General features: G+C 41.6%; 1 long non-coding RNA gene across 1 annotated transcript; it reads left to right on the forward strand.

Moving 5' to 3' along the window:
- The first annotated feature begins 4,426 nt into the window (after window positions 1-4,426).
- Window positions 4,427-16,466, forward strand: LOC147996588 (uncharacterized). Its single transcript, XR_015672598.1, has 2 exons — window positions 4,427-4,815; window positions 15,822-16,466. It is a non-coding gene; the product is annotated as an uncharacterized LOC147996588 (long non-coding RNA).
- Window positions 16,467-16,677: the final 211 nt, after the last annotated feature.

A 16,677-nucleotide genomic window follows, 5' to 3' on the forward strand; every position in this document is an offset into this window, starting at 1 on the left:
AAGCTTCTCTAAACTCTGTCCCTAAGTGTACAACTTAGCCTGATCCCTGGCTCTTCTTGACCATTTCACACACTGGCTCAGAGACCAAGACTCTCACCTTCCCCCAAATTCATAGTCTTGGTGACGGAGGAGGAGGGGCTGAGGTTTACCTCCAGTCCGTAGCCTCAGATCCTAGAGACCTCCAGCTATGGTTTCACAGAGAATGCCTGCAGCAATTCTCCCTGTCAGCTTGACTGGATTTTGAATCATTTTGGAGGCTTGAGGCAGACAGACCTCTGGGTCTCTGAGAGGTAACCTCACCCTAAATGAAAGGGACTCCATAATGAACGTAGGTAGCACCATCTTATGAACCCAGAACTTATGGGTAAAGACTTGGAAGAATAAAAGGGGGTAAAGGGGCAAGTCAGAGGGTACTGGTGATCCCTCTGTTTCTGTTTCCTGGCTGATCATGCAGTGAACACTTCCCATTTATACACTTCTACTCTCATGATGTAGACTGAGCTGTTTTGCCTCATCTATGAGGCAAAATAGCCCCCCTTCAGTTATTTATATCAAGTATTTTGGCTATAGCATCAATAAAAGTAACAGAGCACCGGTGTCAAGTCTTCACTTCAGACCTGTGCAGTAATTAACAACAGCTACTACCTATTTTAGATTTTCAAATACACGCGACTTATAAAATAAAACCCATCAATGAAGTAATAAAATAAGAGAAGTCTGAGGTCTATGAAATATTTTTGACACTCTGTTTGTACATTATTCCCACCCTCGATAGGAGATAAAATACAGACTAAGTTTTAGAAATGTAAACAAGTTGATTTTCACAGGTTTTTAATGAAGGTATCAGTAGCTAGGGAGAGCATGCCAGCCTCTGAGAGGTTTTATGGAGTGCTCTGTAGAAGACAGGAACAAAGATTTTGATCTTCGTACTATGGCTTGAGTGCCCCTCCCCCAAAGTTTTACACGTAGAGCCTTGATTCTTCAACACGGAAGTTACAAGGCTGGGGTTCTGTGTTTGGGTTATGGTGTCAGATGCCCCTCACGAATGGATTCATGCCTTGCAGGAGCAGGCCAGTTACTTACAGACCTTGCCTCCCTCTTCTCTCTAGCACACCCTCCCTCTCCTTTCCAACTTCTTCCATGCAAGGAGGTAGCTCAAGGCTTTCACTGAATGCCATGCCGTTCTTTTATTTTGATTTTCCAAACTCCTAATCTGTGCGTCACAACATCCTTTATAAATTACAGTGTCGGAGTATTTTGTTAGGATCCTTGAAAACAGACAGAGGTGCCTCTCCCGTAGACACTTATATAAACACCAGTGATCTCTGTCTGTAGCTTGGTTTGGGTTTGCCCTGGAATGTGAATGAGTGAGGAACACACGTTTTTCTGACTGGCTTCCCTTCTGTCTTTGTGAATTTTAGGTAAGGGTCACTTTAGGAACTTTGAAACCCTGTATTGATGAGTGGCCCTGCTTTAACATACACCTAGCCATTCAGAACCCTGTGTCCCAGGCACTTTCCGAGTGCCAAGAGCATGTTTTAATTTATAGACTAAAGTCTTCGTTCTATTCTTTAACCTTTCAGGCTTGCGCGGTATGTTTATCAGGCACAATTCCGAAAGTTCTTATATGGGCAATGTGTAGCGTGGGCTTAATAGAGCACATTAATAAACTCACACTTAATAACTGCACTAAGAGCTCCTTCCATCTGGATTTACTGGCACCAAACGGAGACATTACGGAACTTTGGGAATTTGATCAAGGCGCCGGATACTAATCTTAGATTACAAAACCATGGGATCTAACTGCTTAAACATGGGAAAACAAAGCAACAAAGGACGGGCTCTTGGTGAAAGCATTGTAGTGTGGATTAATAATTGATATGCCGAGTGTACTTTATAATAAACTCCTTCCTAGTGGATTTCTCTTGATAGCAGAATTGGCAGTGGTTCCTCTCATGGCTCCATTGACTGAACTCTTCAACATTCCCTGCTAGATTTATTGGGTTAAACTGTAATGGCTTGTTATTATAGAACTATTTAAATACATTTAGGAAGCATGACTAATTAAAGATATTGATAGAGATTGTAAAATTATACAGAAATTGACAATGATACAAGAAGAGAAATTGTAAAGCAAGGTTTTCAAGGGGAAGTGCCACAGTCTACTCTGGCAGTAAGCAACGACTAATGCTTTTCATGAAGATGATGTTTGAAATTTATCATATGTAGACAACGCCGATGAGACACCCAGCGAACGAGTCTAAAAATACCCACATGTTTTAGAAATAAGCTGCAGAAGTTGTGATTTGCATCAATTCTGAAGGCAGAAATTAGAAGTAGACACGAGATGTAAACATGGGAAAATATCCCACTTGTGATGCTTTCCAGTGTAGTACTTAGGCGTGCTTTTCCCAGAAGTTGAATATGAATCCTATGAGAATCCCCCAGAACACATGGAAAAGGGCAGACCACATAGACTCTGTCCTAGCAAAGCTGGTTTGTCTTTTCCAATCTTGGCTTCAACCCTGCAGAACTTGCACTGGTTTGTATTTGCATAGGGCACTCCTTCCTTAGAAGAGGGTCATTCTGGAGTTAAAGGTGTGTGACATAAATATCACGTCACCCTCATATCGATGTATACCTGTCACAAAGGGGTTTCGTTTTAAATGTTATGATGCTGTTCATTATATTTAAAAGCTCATTTAAAACGTAACTGTGTTTTATGAGCATATTTACATAGAAAAAACACACCGCTGATGTCAGTGGCGACTTTGGTGGGAAGAGTAAAGACTTGGGTATCCGTCACTAGAGACCCTCTTCTTTCATGCACACTCTTTCACTTATCTGTAAAACAACCTTGGAAGTGCATGCACACTGCAGCTTACAGACACAACTCTCCCATGCTCTTTCCCCCCATATCTGGACATCCTCTGTATTTCAGTTACTTCAAATATGTGAGTGACTTCTAACACTGGCCAGTGTGAGGATAAAAATGTAAGATGTGTAGATGATATCAGAGCTTAGAGTGTTCTGTGTTCTTTAGAAAAGGATGAAGTTTAGAGCGAGGTGGGCAGAGGATGGAGGGCTTTCTGGATGGAGAGAGAAGGGATACTGGAACAAGGCTTTGAAAGAGGGAATGTGGGTGGACAGCACCTTAAGACAGAGAATTTCTGGTGCATATAAAGATTATATGGTGGATGCCCGGTTCTCAGGAAATACAAGGTGGCTGGGAGAGTTGGGGAAGAGTAAGGAGAGAGAACTAAGTACCACAGGGCAGTTAGCTCACCTGGAAGGGAAGCAAAGAGATACTGACTGCAGGACTTTGTGCAGAGGAGGGCCACACTCTCACTTGCACCACCAGCCTGCTTTGAGGTGAAATGAAAAGGAGCAAAGTTAGCTGTGAGCCCAGTTAGAAGAGGAGTGGATGATGGCGGCTCTGACAGAGTAAATTTCAGCAGAACAAGCGGAGATCTAGAAATAATTTGAACATATATTGAATGCAGAACCAAGAGAGTCAAGTCTGGAAAGGTACATGATAGGGGAGCCGTGAGGGTTTGTTTGTTTTGTTTTGCTGTTTTTGGATGTATGGACTATTTGAAATGTGTCCCCTCACCATAAACTTAACTGAAGGGTGGGGCAGGGAGCAGGTTTGGGGAAGGTAGAGAGGTGTGATGTGTTCTATACCTATAGCTAGATGTATGATGGCTATTAAAGATGTAGGCAGACTTTGAATCTTGAGTTTGGGAGATAAATCCAGAGAAGATCTGTCCCTTTGTCAGTTGTCACTATATTGATGAGATCAAAGGTCTAAAGATATTAAATAATGGGTCTGCAGCCCCCAAGACTTGGAAGATGGTGCTGATTTCTGTATTGGCAGAGCTGAGTACAGGCCTAGACTTTGGTACTGTTAATTTTATGAAGCGTCACCTGTGGCAGGGTTTTGTAAACATTCCTCCCCACTAGCCTCAGATTGGTTAATATAAAGCTGAGTCAGCCAATTAGCTGGGGAGAACAGAAAAGGATGGAACTTTGGATACCAATTATGGGGTCCCAAAGAACTTGAGGGTAGAGAGGACCAAAAGGAGAAGAGGGTATGGAGAGACCACGTGAAGGGACTAGGAGGATTCGCCATGAGATCACCATGAGAGAGTAGCCAGGAAGGTACTTCTGCACTAGAGTGAGCCAGGGAAAGACCAGATGGCAAATAGCAGGGCACTTGTCTGGGTAGTAGCTGCATGGTCAGGTTAGAACGGCTCAGAACATGCTCAGTCTAGGCTTGCAACCTGCTCATAAAAATACCAGGTCTCTGTGTCTTTATTTGGGAGCTAAAACGAGTCAGAGCAGGCAAACGAATGTCCAGCATTTGTTTGAGAACAAGGGGAGGAGCATAGAAAACTCCCCAATAATTACTTTTATACCCAAGTGCCTTTATGCTAGAGCCTAAAGGCAGGAACCAGTGTGCAATTATGGTTGTGAAGACATGCTACGAATGACAGTACTCTATAGCTCGGTGGTACAGGAAGCCAGGGCCACCCTTCTGCAAAGGGATCCTTCCAGAGAGCCTTGAAGGCTGACTTTAGTGTTCAAAGGGGAGAAGCTGAGGCAAGAGGGCCAAGGAATGAGGTCGTCCAAGCAGGCTACAAGAGTCAGGATAGGACCCCGGGGGTTTGATGAGCAGAGTGTAGGTGAAGAAAGAATATGGCAAGGTGTGCGAGCCGATCTGAGACTGAGGTAAGAGAGGCAGGTGGGGTCTGCATTAGAAACATCTGCATGAAGACCATGAGCTTGGGGACAACCAGGAGCCTTTCAAAAACGGTAAGAAAGACTGTAAAGCAAGGAATTAAAATCAGTTCTTTGGAAATAACACTAGTAAGTATTTCAAGGCTAGCAAGATGGAAGCCACCGCTTAAAACCTATAGCACATGCACAGTGCAGCCAGGAGCGGGAGCAAGCCGGTGAATGTTTGTACATGGTTAGTGTTCATTACTAATGTGAGCAATGTTAATTATTAATCTAGAGTCACCTGGCAGGAGAACCTCTAGGCATGCTGGATTGTCTTGGTTACATTAATTTATTTAGGAAGACCAGTCTTAATTGTGGGTGGGACCATTCCCTAGGTGACAGAGGCTGGGCTGTACAGAGTGAAGAAAGTGAGCTGAGGACTAGCAAGCATCCATTCCCGGCCGTGGATGCCACACCACAAGCTCCTTTGAGCTCCTGTGCTATGACTTCCTGCTATGATGGAGTATAGCCTCGGACTGCAAGGCCACACACAGATAAGCCCTTTCTTCTTACGTTGCTCTTCTTTTTCGTTTTTACTCCTTATTCCTTAAGTTCATTTCGCTGAGGTTATCCAGTCACAGCAACAGGAAAACAGAGTCCGGCAATGGTGTAGTTGCAAAATAGGCTCACGAGGTCTGATGCTTTAAATCAAACCAAGATAAGCCATAACTACCGTTTCAGTACTATTAGATTAATTTTAATACCATTAATACTATTAAATTTATTAAAAATTAAATCATAAGAGAGTGGTGAGGAGTAGCAGGAAACAGACAGGGTGTGTCTGGTGGTACAGCCTTTATACTGAAAGCTGTGAAAGACATTTTAATTGAGAAAAAGAGGATAACTGGGCAGGTAAGATACTGAGGAAATCTCCAGAGAGCAGGCGGCTGGCTGTGGCTGCCCTGCCTCTCGATGACACAACAGGTAGTGGCTGATGAGAGATGACAATCTGCTTTCTACATTCTGTGAGGCCAAAAGATGAAGAGGCTGCTGGAAAGGGTACAGTGATTCAGGAAGGTTCTATTTCCTTCTTTTCCTTCTTTCGTTTCTGTTTTTCTTTTTCTTTCTTCTTTCTTTTTTCCTTCCTTCCTTCCTTTCTTCCTTCCTCCTTCCTTCTTTCCTTCCTCCTTCCTTCCTTCCTTCCTTCCTTCCTTTCTTTCTTTCTTTCTTTCTTTCTTTTCTTCTTCCTTTGTGGTGTTCAAATGTGCTACAGTAGATTTTGTGTTTGACTTTTTCTGAAAGATCTTAGCTGCTGGGCAGAGCAAAGATTGACTATATCTAAATCAAGAACCCATGGGCAGTCTTGGTGTTTTGCTAGTGGGTCTTATTTGTTGTAATTGCCCCTTTATTAGTCCTGTAGCAAGGTTGTGACAAAGTGTCATAAAGCAGGAAGCTTAAATGACAGGCACACACCTGCTGTCAGGATGGCCACAGTCTAAGGTCAAGGAACTATCAGGGCATATCCTGTGCCCATGTCTTTAAAAGTTGTGTATGTTCTCATCTCTTGTTCTTATAGATTCCAGTCACATTGGATTAGAGACTGTCCAATTGGTCCCATTTTAGTTAATTATTTTCTAAGGTCTCTGTCTCTAAATATAGGCACAGCCCAAGATGTCAGCGGTTACATTTCCACCAGTGAACTTTACAGGAACACAATTCTGCCCAGGATAACGCCTCGCTAGGCACTCGTGCCAAACCCAGGAGAGTGTCGTGGAGGGATTATGATGGCAAGGTTCGCAGGACTTCTTAGGTGTGACTAGAGGCTATGGAAACGATCCAGGAGAGCAAAGCATGTGCTCAGGAAATTCTGGACACCCCCCAACACTTTAAATCTGTAACATAGCTTCTCATCTTCTTGAAGAGGGAACACAGAAGGGAGGAGCCATGTCTTCATGAATACAATGGGCAGCTAATTTTTGAATTGAAGAATATTTTCAAAATCATTTGAGAAATCTGGGATCTCTTGACAACAAGCACTAGTTAGTCTTAGATGAACATCAAGAAGTTTGAAAAAAAGATCATGATCTTATTGGTACAGCTTTGATATTTACATCTTATTCAAATTCTTATGCTGAAACCCGACTCCTTAAAATTTTGGGTAGTTAGGCAAGGGAGCCTTTTGGGGATCCAAAAGATCATGCTGGCAGAGCACATGTGGATGTTTCAGGTTAGTTCTGTCCTTCCACCATGTGGATCCCGGGGCTCAAACTGAGCAAGTGCCTTCCCTGTGGAAGCATGTCAGTGCCCCCAAGGGCACTCTTTTATGAAGAGTAAATGAGAGGACACTAGCAGGTACCCAGGAAACAGGCTTCCTTTTAGCTCCTCTCCACTAAGAAATGCGTTAAACTCTTGACACACCTCTGCTCTCTGAAGGTTGCTCTAGTTAGAAAAATAAATACTATAGAAATGAACATATCTAATCTGCCCTCTTTCTCAGCACAGAGGAAGGGAGGTACCAGTGTGAGCTGAGAGGAGACACTTGAGACCTTGATGCCTCCGAGGAAGGCATCTTCAGGCTGATGTCTCCTGAGAACCTTGTGGTTCAGAGTCTCTTAGAGACTCCTTAGTTATACATGCTCTGCTAGGTCTAGAGAACTTACTTCAGTTCTGACCTCCTGGAAACCATCAAGTGGAGAAGGCTTTGGGCTGGTTAACGACAACTTATAAAGACAGCTAATAATTGTGCCGCCATAGACACAGCCTAATTTACTTAAGGCGCCACCTTTAATCAGCACTGATTTGCTGCTGCTTTAATGCACAGTAAGTATGGCACTAAAGCCTTGGCAATTCCTAGCGTAGGCTTAATAGGAAAAGAATCATTTCCTAAATAAAGCGCTCATAAACGATTTGCATGTTCGACTGTAGGGGGAGTGAATATTCATAGTAGGAAAAACCCCACTGGAAAAAGTGAATCTAATGGTTACTAGGGATTTGAAAACTTAGAAGTAGCTTGTAAATATCAGTATATCACCAAGATTGCAAATTACTCTGTTATTAAATAATAAAAGTCCTGACTTTTACCACAATAAAGTTCTGAGTGCTCAATATTCTCTCCTGCCATTTAACTAGAACACAATTTTCCTAGATGCAAATAGATGTATTAATTCCCATAAAACCGTTGTCTTTTTACAGTGTATTTAGTTCGGATCTAGTTTCTGTTTTCACTGAAATAGGGGATCTGTGATACATAGAGTCTATTTTATATGACTAATTAGAATAGTGTATGGGAAAAATAGGTTTGCAGGTAATACTGAAATTAAATATGTTAATCTGTACCTCAGTGTGCACATTTTATATGAGCTTTAATTTGCCAAATAAATTATAGTTCTATGTTTATACGGTGCCCTTGAAAGAGTGTCCTATTTTTGAGAACTAATACCATGCAGAAAACAAATGTAAAAGGCTTCTAGCTATAGGCTATACTTGCATAAATTAAGGCATGAGCTCCTGCTTGGGAAGTCAAACCACACCATCTCAGCTTTCTTAAACACTCTGAATTGTTAACACGGTTTTTTTCTTTTCTTTTTTCTTTTTTTTTACTGTGGTTACTAATATTAAGATAATAAATAATATTTAGTTTCAATATCGCACCCATCAGCCAGGGCGTAAATTCATTTTGAATGCTGTGTTGAATTAATGTACAATAAACCTACTGTGGCTTGCGATCAGGGATTCTCGATGAAATGCAGGAAGCAGGTTCTATGCGTATGCATTAGCAGTCCTGCTCTGTTTAATTTTAGTTATTTACCAAATTGCTCTGCTGACAGTCCTCTTTACTTTAGTGTGATTGTTTTTAAGGTTAACCATAAATGGTATGGTATAGTACCTGAAGTAGGTTATAGGGCTGATGTAGGAGTAGATGGTCCTTTCTACCACTAGTCAGTCAGCAATTGTGAGGCAGGGGCTTGCCAAGCCATTGTGTGGTCCAAGAGTTGTTGCTAGCCTCAGAAGGAAGTAGATGACGAAGGAACACAGAGTGCTGCTGCTGCTGCTGTTGGAAGCAGAGCCCCACCTTGGTGACAGCAATTGCTGCCCACGTCTGAGACCAATGACAAATATATTGAAAATGTTTCATAGTGCTGCCTTATTGGTTAGTTTCTTTTTGTATCTATTTAAATTAAAACAGACAGAGATTTGGACCCATAGCACCCAGGCTTTAAATTCTTTTCCCATGTAAATGTCTTTGTCAGTATGCCAATGAAACTTCTCTTGAAGTTTCCTTTTTACTACTAGGCATGGGGCTTTCCAGTCACTGACTCTTGCAGAGGCTCTCTTGACACCAGGATGCTCCCTAATATCTTGGACTAAAGTCCCAACACATATGTGTAAAATTGGAGCTTTTAGAAAACCCAGGTGATACTGAGAGCTAACTTTATCTTAGTAAATATGTTTAACTCATTACTGACAACTTATTTAATATATATTGTTTAAGTGTATACTTTAAAGTGGCCTTAAATAATTGTAAGTATATATAATTGTAACTATATATTTATATATATAATAATTGTATATATATATGTAGATATATATATATGTAGAGTTAGAATTACCTCAAAAGCGTATATAGTTATAATTAAAGATAGTTAATAATAGTTACAAAGGGCAGGCAGATCTCCACGAAACCTTGTCTCAAAAGTAAACAACAGAGGTCATGAAATATCAGGGAATTTTTTTTTTTAAGACAAACTCTCACTGTGTAGTCCTGGCTACCCTGGCCCTCAATATGTAGACCAGGCTGGCCTCAAACTCACAAAGATCCTCCTGCCTCTGGTTCCACGTGCTGCCACCATTCCAAGCCTTATATGTGGAATTATTTTCCACGTTATTTACATGTATGTAGTTCAAATGCCGTCAAATCAATCTGGTTTTGTTTGTAGACAGTTTTGGCTTCAAACTCACCACATAGTCAAGATGACCTTGAAGCTGGGCATGGTCGTGTACACCTTGAATCCCAGTGCTGTGAGTTTGAGTCCTACCTGGTCTACTATAGAGACCCTGTCTTAGAGAGAGAGAGAGAGAGAGAGAGAGAGAGAGAGAGAGAGACCTTGAACTTTTTTTAAAAAAGATTTACTTATTTATTTATATGTGAGTACACTGTAGCTGTCTTCAGACACACCAGAAGAGGGCATCAGAGCCCATTACAGATGGTTGTGAGCCACCATGTGGTTGCTGGGAATTGAACTCAGGACCTCTGGAAGAGCAGTCAGTGCTCTTAACCACTGAGCCATCTCTCCAGCCCAATATCAGGGAATCTTAAAACGAATGATTTAGAGTTATTAATTTAGTACAAGCATTAAGTTGACAAAAACAACTAGAATATAAAGGCTTCATTCCGCTGCCCCACACATCTGCGGGAGGACAGAGAGATGCTTTACGCTTCAGCAGAAAGTGAGGGGCTTTTGAAATGTGATCAAGATACAATGTAATAATTCTCAGAGAATTAGTAAATATAGTTTCAAAAGAAAAAAAAAATCAACTAAAGAGCCCAGCGTGGTAAAATATAAGGCTGACCTGTATCAGTCAGCCCGAGCTGTCACAGCACAGTGACTGAGACTGGTGGATGAAAAGTAGAAGGCTAAAGGTGTGACATCAGGGTACTAGCATGATTGGGCTCTTTTGATGTGTCCAGATCCCTTTTCTTTTGTCTTCAGATGGCAGAGAGAGGAAGCAAGCCCTCCCTTCTCGCTTCTGATGAGGACAGGGCTCTGATTGGCTCAGCTCCACCCTTGACACGCCTCTGATTGGCTCAGCTCCACCCTTGACACGCCTCTGATTGGCTCAGCCCACCCCCCCCACCCCCACCCCCGCTCCATCTCACCCATCCTTCTGCAGAGGCTCTGTCTTTAAGCGGAGTCACACTGGGCGGTCAGGAGTCAATACATGTATTTGTAGCGACTACTAAGTTATTTAACACGACTTTATTTCTCTTTTAAAAGATTTATCATACTTATTCATTAAGTGCACATGTGTGCCTGTGTGGAGGTATGGTATGTGAGGGAGGGTTCCCATGGATCCCCTCAGAACAGGGGTTCTATACATGTGGTTTTGAGTCAGCCCGTGTGGGTGCTTCCAACCAAACTTGGGTCTTCTCTAAGAGCAGCAGCAAGTGATCTTAACTGGTGAGAGCTGAAGTTAATTTAAAAATGTGGAATCATAATGATTTCTGTAGACAACGTCCTTTCTGGCAGAGTGGGGGAATGTGTGGACGCTCCCACAATTGAGTTTTTAAGTACATAAAGCATTGCATAGGATTATAAAGAAAACCAACTATATGGAAAGCAATTAGTAAAAGTATTTATGGTCGTAATACAGAGATAGGAGCCCATTGTTAACACATTGAATAAAATCTCCTAGCACTGAGTCTAATAACTATCAGTGTGAGGCCGTGATGAGACATGATGCTAAGATAGCTGTGGTTGCTAACAGTTTAAAATTCTAGTGACCTTTTTAAACTGGTGACAAGATCATAGGTAAAGTTGATGTTACTATGATTAAATTCTGGCATTCATAAAGGAAAGAAATGCAAATTATTACTTTTGTGTTTGTTCTTATATGCATTTAGAACCATTTTAATTCTGTACACGAATCCTCATGTTAAGAAGCTCAGTTTTTAATATTCTTTGTATTTATTCTTTGAGAATTATATACACACACAAATATATATATATGTATATATATATATATTCTACATTTTAAAGTCTGTTTTAAGAATTTAGAATGCCTGTGATTATAAAACTATGTCTGCTGTTATAAAACTTCACAACAGAGAACTTTTCACTATTTTTACTATAGAAGAGTTTAGTTTCAAATAATACTTTAAAAATTGTGAGTTTGAGTTGAGAATGAATGGACTTCTAATTAGTATAAGAGAGACATAAAATGGGAAAATTATTTTAACAAGTTCTACTTAGGAAAGCATTATTACAACATGAGAATCCATTTTTAAATCACTTGCTAAATTCAGACACACTCCCTTTCGTAACTGACTGATTTAGGAAAACTATATATTTAGTGTGCATCACTAAGATTCTTATCAAGAAAAAAATAAATCTGGGTTCACTCGGTGTGAAATAGTGCATGCATGATTTTTCCCTCTGTAATTCCTGAGTTTGGTCCTTCAAGTAAGGAAGATATATAACCAAAGTGTGAAACTATTTTCTTTACTGGAGATAAAATGTTCCTTCCTAACCAGGCCATCCAGAAACGGAGATAGTCTCTTTGGGCGCCCTGGTTGGAAGGCTGTTGGGAGCCATTTTGCCTGCTTCTGTGAAAGCTGCCTGTCAGGCAGAGTCAAGTCAGGCCAGGGTCTACTGGCAGATTTCCTGGCCTGCTGACACATGGGACCACAAGAAGGGATTCACTTGAAGCTCAAGGAGAGGGGCTGAATGTTCTGTTAATCTTGGAGGAAGGAACAGAGAGGAAAAGAAAGACCTCTGATGGGTACAGATATCAAATGTACCTCAGCCATTGTCTCTGCTGGCATGTGACTTTGTTTCCCATGATGCTGTAAAGTTTATGAAGCCTAAGAGAATTAAACTCCAAGCTGCCACAGTACTGACTGGACAGCCCTCCTGATTTCTAACCTTTGTCTCTGAGTCTCCTTTTCCATTGTTTCTATAATTTTCACTCCCCTCCCAGAGTTTTACCAGCTGACTGGTACAGAAGACTGGGAAGAACTACTAAGTAAATCAATCAACTGTTTTGGCTACAAGATAATGACCACCATTATGGAGTGCACATTAACACTTGAATCTGTCAAGAAATACCTTAGCCCCAGAGGCATATTCAGGTTGGAGTTTTCTTTAATGAAGTGTGGAGATGATACGTTTCAGGAAGTACAACCAGGACAACTGAGGCTGAACCTGAGGACAAGAGACCTTTCCAATGAACTTGACACTTGGCCTGTGCCTTTCTTATAAACCCAGCCACAAAATAGGCATGGGTTCCAAATCATTTGTGTCTATCTTTTTAATGTATCCCATCACCAAATAGAAGGACCAGTAATCACAGTACAAATAAATAGAGTTTCGATGGCACCCAAAACTTCCTTACAGACTGATGGACACTCATCATGTGATTAAATAACTTCATACTTTTAGTGGCTTTAACAGGACTGGGGAAGTCAGATGTAACATTAGGGCTAGAATATGATTCATCTGTCTCTAAATCCAGGATTACTCCAAAAAGCCGTATTTTTTTTAAAGAGTAGGTTTATTTTATTTTTATTTATATGTATGTGTCTGTAGGCATCTATACCATGCATGTACAGGTACCTGTAAAGTCAAGAAGGGGCTGTTAGAAGCCCAGAACTGGAGTTATAGATCGTTGGGAGCCATCAGACATGGGTGCTGTGAGATGAGCTCCAGGCCTCTTAGCTACTGAGCCATCCTTCCAGCCCCAAGGCTATAGCTATTGAAAAGAAGCAGAGAACACCCCACAGGAAATCACATTTCAAGAAGCAGCCAATGAATACACTAAGTGTTTGGTCAGTAACGATTCATCGAAGACCGCTAGCACATAGTGTAACATGCCAATCATCTGTCTTATATCACGGCTTCTGCCCTGGAGAAGCTTAAAGGGCAGTAATACAGGTATAGATTGATATAATTATAGGAAGAGGGTGTGGTGGAAAGGTGCTGGGTAGGACGGCCTACTTCTTTTTCTACCGTATGCTTAATACTTGCACATATTGACTGGGAACTTCACATTGCCTATACGGAGAGCTTTGTCATGGAGGATGTGGACTTTTGGGTCTTTTGGTTTGGGTTTGCGTCCTTCATCCTGTTTGAGCAAGACCTCTCCATTCTTCAGCTCCTTTCTCTGTAAAATATAACAAGGGCACTACCTTAAAATGCTACGCTGGAGATGTAGTGAGATAGTCTCCCTAACATGCTTAGACAAGCACCCTGTACGTAATTCTTTACAAGTGGAAGATACTACAGTTGCTAGTCAGTTCTTAGTGGATGAGATGCATCCTTAGAACGTGTCCTTACTTCTTGTCCTAGATTAATGTTCTCATTAGCGCAAGATCATCCAGTTCCCATCATGCCCCTAGACAGGCTCCAATGTCTCAGCTTCAAAGTGAAATGCTTTATATCACTAAGATCTGGTCCCTTTCTGAAACCTAGCCTTGCATTCTGGCTAAGAGTCAGCTTTTCTCCTTTCAGTCTTACAAGAAGCAGAGACAGGTCTCAGATCTTTGTTGAAATTCTGCAATATGCAATTTAAAGTTAGATTGACCTTCAAACTGACACAGTAAAATAAACAGTTTTATAAATGAAAATGGCTAATCTGGAATTGATCGTAGCTAAGAACTTCATTTCTTATTCATTCTCTTCACACAAGGTTGATATCATGCAAGTGAGCACTAATATTGTACTTCATTGTGGGGTTTACTAAAAACGCAGTTAAAGGAAATTAAGGGCACAGTGAATGGGCAGGGACCAGAGAATGTTTATCGTTCCTTATTTCAGACAGTTGTTAGATTTAAATGTAGCTATGGCTAATTAAAAGCAGTCGCTGTATCATATTTTACTGTTGGAGTCTTTGTCTTTTGAACTATTATGTCTCTGAAGAAATCAAGTTACATAGAGAGAATAGGGAAGCGCCAAGTTACAGAGACCTCAGGACAACTGTGCACGTCTGTCTGTTGCTTCAGATACATCTCTTAAAAGCACTCTGCAATTATTACAGTGTTTTTCGGTGGGAGGAGAATGCTAAGTAGAAGAACAAATATTTACCCAAGAAAATACCATGATAGGAAATAAAATTCTGAATTAATACAAGAAGCGAATCAGAGAATCCGAGCGGGGCGCCTGCAGACTTAAGGGAGGGGCCTAGAGGCCGCCTGATAGTGTGGTCTCCTAAGCAGGGTGGGCAGTCGACCTTTGTTCCGGTTCTGCAGCTCGGAGTTCAGGGAAGATGGTGGATCAGCAGGGATGGGCTGAAGGTGATAAATAAGCTCCGAGCTCTGAACTGACTGGAATGTACTGAACTGTGTAGTCCTATTGGATGCTGCCCAACAGTGAGATTGATGGCCCGGAAGGAGTGGCCTTCTGCATGTTTTCAGAGCGGCCTCTGGGCAAGCATGTATGCACGCTATCAGGTGACTCCTGACACCCTTCCAGGCGGGTGTGTACATGCTCCCATGCACATACAGACATCCAGAAGCCAAGCGTGTAGGGGGAGGGTGTGGAGATGCTGTAAAATCCTAACAAGATCCTTTTCTGGTTATTCTGGACCTTGATGTTTGGATGTAGAAGTTCCAACCTCTAGCTGGCCTAGAAAGCCTTATTTATGCCTTTACACTAATTTCCTTCTGTGTACTGGAAAACAGAACTTGTTGGATTTCAGTGGTATTACACCTACAGTTCCTCATAAGGTGAAATTACTAACTGTCTCAGTCTGATCTCAAAGACTGCCTGTAACTAGTACTTAATGGTAGTGGCTTTTGCTCCATTCTGGGGACTGAATTTAGGGGCCTCACCACCTGCACCTCCAGCGCTCTTTGATTTACCTATTTTTTCACTTTTTATTTTGAGTCACTATCTTGCTAAGATGCCTTGGCTGTCCTCACAGTTACTTTGTAAGTCCAGGGTGACCTTGAACTTGTGGTCTTCCTGCCACAGCGCTCTAAGGAGCTAGATTGACAGGTCTGTGCCACGAAGTCCACGTTTGAAAATAAAAGTGTTGAGTGACACAGTTAGGGTACAATGTGTGGTGTTCAAGTCATCTAAGCCTAGCATTACAAAGAGTGTATCTAAATGGAGTAAATCCAAAATTCATACAGCGAAGAACACTAGAATTGATATGTAGCATAGAGATGTTTTCATACCCTGCCCTCAGTTATATCTCCAAATTCTATTTTCTTGTAAGTACTCTCTGCATTTCTGGGACACTGGGTTTGTGTGACTTTATTTTTCTTCTACTTTCGGTGTCAACTTTCCCAGAGCAGTGCAACCGGAATACCACCACTGATTTAAGTCTCTCAGGAGACTCCCTGCCATTGATTATCTTTTCCCTTTGACTCTCCTCCACAGAAACTCGGTGTCCAGATGTTTCAGGATCCAGATGGCCCATGAATCCTCTATTACCCAGAAAGGAGAGAGATGTGCAGGAAAGTGGAACATTTAAAAGGAAAAACATCATTTAGCACCGGCATGGAATGACAACACACAGGGCTCAAGGAAAAGCTCCCCGTGCTGAAGCAACAACTTAAAACCACGCATGAGGCTCTATCAGCAAGCCCGACTTCAGCCTTGCTTCCTTCCCCATCGCTACGAAGAGGCCTGCAGAGGTCCACACTCTTTAAAGGGCAGACAGCATGGAAGAACGCTCATGTACAATTTAAAGTAGCAGCTAAAATTGGAATGGTCACAAGAAAGCCTGCTTCTTTGCAATTAAATTGACAAGCTGTCTGTGATTACCCTAGGGAACTTGGCAGCTGAGTGATAAAAAGACAGCAAGTGTTGAAAGGTCTAACATCACTTACTAGGTAGACAAAGACCACATCTGCTTAATATACTGATTGGAAGAGTTGTGGAATGTACTTGGCTAAATTAGCCAAGGAGAGAGACTAATGATACCGTTTCCTCTCTAAGACCCTCTGCTCAGGACCCATTTCAGAAATTTCCCACAAATATTTGGAAGCATCCATTAAAAAAAAAGTTGTTGCACAGTCCTAAGCATGGGTTTTATTTAGTATGAGCCAACCATCCCAGATTACCAGAATTGAGCCAAAACCTCCCACCAAGTTCTGTGAAAGTTATATACACTTGATACAAAAACTGGATACCAGAGAGACCCTGTCTGGTAACAATCAGCAACTGGAGATTGGTGGGTAAAAAGATGGTTTTATTAGGTAAGACCTACATGGAATTTTCATTGTTAGGTCCT

This window comes from Rattus norvegicus, chromosome 2 (assembly GCF_021556685.1).
Source record: "Rattus norvegicus strain SHRSP/BbbUtx chromosome 2, alternate assembly SHRSP_T2T, whole genome shotgun sequence".
Taxonomy (NCBI): domain Eukaryota; kingdom Metazoa; phylum Chordata; class Mammalia; order Rodentia; family Muridae; genus Rattus; species Rattus norvegicus.